The sequence below is a fragment of the Aquila chrysaetos genome, chromosome 1, assembly GCF_900496995.4.
Source record: "Aquila chrysaetos chrysaetos chromosome 1, bAquChr1.4, whole genome shotgun sequence".
Lineage (NCBI taxonomy): Eukaryota > Metazoa > Chordata > Aves > Accipitriformes > Accipitridae > Aquila > Aquila chrysaetos.
In genome coordinates, this window is record NC_044004.1 from 55157971 (window position 1) to 55163662 (window position 5692).

The 5692-nt window shown below is 37.5% G+C and overlaps 1 long non-coding RNA gene across 1 annotated transcript; it reads right to left on the reverse strand.

Annotated features, from left to right (window-relative positions):
- Positions 1–585: 585 nt before the first annotated feature.
- LOC115347129 lies at positions 586–5433 on the reverse strand. Its single transcript, XR_003925382.1, has 3 exons — positions 5374–5433; positions 2245–2330; positions 586–1731 (listed from the first exon to the last, which is right to left on the reverse strand). It is a non-coding gene; the product is annotated as an uncharacterized LOC115347129 (long non-coding RNA).
- Positions 5434–5692: the final 259 nt, after the last annotated feature.

Below are 5692 nucleotides of genomic sequence, written 5' to 3' on the forward strand. Positions count from 1 at the left end.
CCCTTCCCAAAGGCTAAAGTTCACAAACTGCTCCAGCATGGGTCCCTTCCACAAGATGCAGTCCTTCAGGCACAAACTGCTCCAGCATGGGTCCCTTCCACAAGATGCAGTCCTTCAGGAGCACACTGCTCCAGCGTGGGTCCCCTGCAGGGTCACAAGTCCTGCCAGAAAACCTGCTCCGTGGGCTCCTCTCTCCACAGATCCGCAGGTCCTGCCAGATGCCTGCTCCAGCGCGGGGTTCCCACGGGGTCACAGCCTCCTTCAGGAACCCACCTGCTCCAGCGTGGGGTCCTCCACGGGCTGCAGGTGGATATCTGCTCCACCGTGGACCTCCATGGACTGCAGGGGGACAGCCTGCCTCACCATGGTCTTCCCCACAGGCTGCAGGGGAATCTCTACACGGGCTCCGGCGCCTGGAGCACCTCCTCCCCCTCCTTCTTCACTAACCTGGGGGTCTGCAGGGTTGTTTCTCTCACATCTTCTCACTCCTCTCTCCGGCTGCTGTTTTCTTGTTGCGCAGCAACTTTTTCCCCTTCTTAAATCGAGTAAGGAGTGAGGCGCTACCGCCGTCACTGATGAGCTCGGCCTTGGCCAGCAGTGGGTCTGTCTTGGAGCTGGCTGGCATTGGCTCTGTCGGACATAGGGGAAGCTTCTAGCAGCTTCTCACAGAAGCTGCCCCTGTAGCCCCACTGCTACAAAAACCTTGCCATACAAAACCAATACACCAGACATTTCATTTTTAAGCAGCTGTTCAAAATACAAATACAAGTAAGCTGTCTGTTAAAGGCCTGGGATACAAAAAAGTACTTGAATTTGTCACCCCTAGAAAATTCAATCAATAATAAAATATGACACAAGTGATTCATTGTTTCTCATGCAGTAAAATAACAATTTTTCTGATTAATAAATGAGTATAGTGAAGCTGTCATATCCAAAATTAGTCAAAAAGGAAGCCAATCTTTCAGTTTATTGGCTGGCAAACAGGTCTGAGAGCTAGAAGTGAGAGAAAATTGCACTTCTGTTGGTTTATTCAAAATATACTTCCCCCACCCCACATCTCTAAAGAGGCCAAGGTATTCTTCATCATTCCAAAATGATTTTGTTTCTCACTTTCACAGTAACAATCAAAATCTCAAAGTAGAAATCTGTTTCCTTCCTGGAAAAAATGTGCATAAAAATACAGTTTTCATGATTAATAAGATCTAAGTATTGACATATTTTAAGGACAAAATAGCAACAGTACTGCAGCTACAGCATGCATTTGAACTCCAGCTGATACTTGATTCAAATTACCAGACCTATCTTTATTTTCTGACCAAAATTTCAGTACTTCTGTTTATTAGAATAATTGGAAAATAACCTTACAATAGCTACCCAAGGTAGACATTGTTTCAGACAATAAGCAGCTGAGAGTTTCAAAAACTTCCATTTCCCCAAGATGGCCCACTCTGCCCTGCTACATGGCTTCCCGTTGCTTTCAGGAGAGTAACCGTTGGGCCCCACAGGACCAGAACCCGTGACTCTTGCCCATAAAGCCTTCCCTAGAAACTTGAGAGCTTCCCATGGCCTACACGTTCACGCCTCATCCAAGCCTGTTTTTTCCTTCAGATATACCAATGGCTTCTTATGATTCCTCACAACTGGTAATCTACCCACAATTACCTTTTCATAGGTGCTATCCAAGACTGCTGATAGTGCAGAATATAAACGTGCTTAATGTATTTTAATCATCTAGAACAGAAGAACAATTTGTAAGTGTTAGAAATGAAGATAATTCCATATTGAGAGGATGCTGAGGCAATCTGTAGAGTTTAGAGACAGATGAAAACACTGTAGAATGGAAGCCAATAACACACTTCATTAACAAACGCAATGCCAGAACAGAAGGTGCAACTACACAAGTGCAATGCTGCATTCGGAATAAATTGTAATTGTTAGGAAAAGGACATTATGATCACACCGTTCTAAAACCTTGATCAGTGTGCAACAGTGACAAAAAAACACTACAAAAAATGAAAAAGAAAGAATTTTTAAAAGTACTTTGCAGTTTCATGCATTTTGCAAGATGCTTTTCTCACAGATATCATTGTGTAGGCAACATAAAAAAAAAGTTGGACTTTCTTCAAGAATAATTGTTTAGTTCAGCTGAGCTAAGATGCACAAGAATTTGTCCCCACCAACCCTTTTTCATTCAGTAATTTAAAAACAATACAGGAATTACAGTAATCTGGGAAGCTTTCTTACCATGGCAACTGCTGTTGTTCTTTCTGTTGTTGCAAGACAGATACTGGTTTCTGTAGTTTTTCAGTATTTTCTTTGACCTGAAATTTCTAGAGCACAGAGAAATGTTAGTCTTTTAAAAATCACTCATTTTAAATTGTCTTTTATAGTCTTAATTCATATGAATCCTGTTAACATTAGAACTAATGATATGAAGTCAATTTCAGAGCATACTACTGGTTTCACATACTCTCTACATATCAGGCAAGTTTTACACTATATTTTAAAATGAAGAGCACACATTATATTAATAAAACATTAAATAATGAAACTCTTGAAAATGAAACAACCATGGTTATTACAAAAACAGCAACTTAGTCATATTTCTCAACTTGCACATTTTATAGAGAACATTTATGCAATAGTTGCAAAAGTAAACACCTACTACAAAAAACAGGAAAGGTCAAAAACATTGATGACAAAAAACCTCCAAATTTCATTTTAACATTTGTAGCTTCACTCTTGAAATTATTTAATGTTATACTAACAATACAAGAATAATCTATTTGAATTTCTGTAAAAGATTATAGAAAGCACTTCTTGCAGGTTATAATATGTACATTGCTACAAAGTATGATAGATACAATATAAGCATTTTAAAACATACACCCAGACAGTCATTTCCACCAAGTCTAACATCAGAAATGTGTTTGATTCCAGTTTCCTGAAATCTAATTCAAGGAAACACAGAAGAACATGTATAAGTCTCAGTGACTTAAACTCTATTTTGTGTTGTTATAATGCGAGGCTCAAACTCCAAAAGGAAAATTGCTGAAGATGCCTGCGCTGAGATGCCAGCGTATCACCGGTATTGAGGAAAAGAAGCAGGCAGGCACCGAATTGTACATACATTCTTAAATTTCAACTTCAGTGCTAAGTGAATATGAGCTTAACTGAACTGGGATGATTTCATGAATGAAGGTGTTAATGCACCTTTAACTGTCTGCCTTTAGATCTACGTGACAACAGTAATACTGCAGGACTTCCAATATCCAGTGCCACATATACAGAATTTGTCACAAGAATTGGTGTACGACATAAAAAGTTGCTCCTAAGAAAAAAAAAAAAATACCCACCAAAAAAAAAACCACAACAGGACAAAAAGAAGCCCTAGGATCAGGAGAGACAAGTCTAAGTGATTGGCTAGAACTCAGAAGCTCTTTCCAAAAAGCTAGAATCCATGATGTTAGCAGAGAAAAGAGGAAGTACTCCTGCGGGTGCTGAACCAGCCACAGGTATACAATTGCTGGAGGGAAGGGTGTAGTTGATTTAGAAGCGTGTATCTTCCCTTATTTATACTCTTTTACTACTCACAACTTTTATGCAACTTTTTTTTTTCCTTCCAAGAAGTTTGCATACAAAGATCTTAATGAAGAAAGAACAAAAACCAGTAATGCTGAGATTACCTCTTGTGAAAAATACTTTTAAATTTTGAAGTAATTTTATAATGTTGAATAATATCTCCCAATATTGAAAATTTAAAATGTTAACTGCAAACATTTTATTCTTTTTAATTCTTTAGGCATATTTTTGGCTTAAAGAGATTTTTACATTAAGGCTCAGAACTTCTTAGCAGTCTACTTCAATCAGTCAGTAGAATCTGATACCTATGCATATGCACGTTAGTTAAACGTGTATGCTCTGTTGTCCTGAAAGGCTAAGTAAAAATTTTTCAAAATGAAGACAGGAATTATCAATCTTTGCTAGCAACAGGTTTTATAATATAGGCCTGCAAACATTAATTACCTTCAGTGTACTGTTCTGCCCTTTATTAAACAAGTGTCATCTCTAAATATATCTACAATTAATTGTCATGATAATATAAGTGAGTGGTTTAGTTTGGCTGATTAAAATCTGGAAGCAACTTACTTGTTTCCATTTTTGCAATGTTCAGAAAAATCTATCTCAGCAGCTAATCTATTTGGCAAAACACATCCTTTTGCCTTTTAGGAGGATTCTCAGATGGTCACATAATATATTTGCTAACAGAGAATCTGAGAGAGAATGAATGGTGGAACACCTTAACCACCTGCCAATTGAAGAAAGCAGTAATTAATCATTGCAATTTAATTCTTTTTATTTCTTAGCAAAATTTTATATCTTTGTCTAAATAAAAGTCAGGAAATGTATTTTTTCCTTCTACAAAATGTTATAAAGTAAAATGTACAGAAAACGGAGGAGTACATTTAAAAATTGATTTTATTGTGTAAAAACATACTTGAATGAATAATAGAACATTTACAGATACTGTAAGCAGAAAGCAGTACCAAGCATTCTGTAAAACCAAAAGTATGGCATAAAAGTACCAACTGTTACACCAGACAATGTGCTATTACATTTTATCATTGTCAGGGTAGTTGAAAAGACCACAATTAATTCTTTTCTACAAACGGAGGTGTGATTATCACCTAGTGAAGTTTCTCTTTGAGTAGATGTGTTGACGTGTATTTCTATAAAATTGAAGGGAGTCCCTAGATGCATCTTCTGGCTGAAAAATAATCTGCTCTTGACCAAGAACTCTTCAAAGAAAAGCACAGGTGACAATGCTAGCCAATTCTGTGTTCTGCAAGACTGGTAAACTTTGCTTATTTTCTTCTCTCTTCCTTAAAATTACTTTATGAGAAACACATTGAATCGTGTATCAGGCTATTTGTAGCCATACTTCAAAACTGCAGAAAGATTATTCTATGTTAAAATCTAAATGCATGATTTATTACAGGGAATCTGTAACAGATAAAACAGGAGGTAAAGGAATTTAATATAGACTTAAAGAGGACTTAAGTGCTAATCATGGAACTGTGCTGTAAAGGGAAGTAAACTTTATTATGGCTCTTTTTCTAACTCGGGCACCAGAACAAAAAATACAGCCTAACAGAGTAGCTGAAGTAATAGGATCCTAGCTGCTAGATCTAGAGGTCAATATTCCAACAAGGGATATTTTGTTACACATGCAAGCATACAAAAGCTAGTAAAAAGTTATACTGCAGTACCACAGAGAGCTAAATTATTAATACAAAGAACAACTCATTCAAGAAATGTCTACACTGGGGATACATGTGTTTCTACACTTTGGGGTCAAAGCACATTCCTTACCTGCATGCCGATTCCTCATCCTGATGGGACTGGGTACGAACCATCATCCCAGTTTCTGTGGATGGGAAAACTTGGTATGAAAGGGAGCAATGGTCATATTTTTAATGAGCAGAGAATGAGAATCCCCTCAGACATCAGCAGTGTAGCACAAATTTAACCCCTAAACAATAGAGCATTTACTGATTAAGTGTGGCAAGTGGAAAGGGACCAAACACACTCCAACCTCCAGATTTATTCTTTTATAGCAGCTTAAACTTTGTAGGAAATAGATGTTTATGTTGAATATTGAGGTAAAAATTTGTGCTAGTTTTAAGGCTCT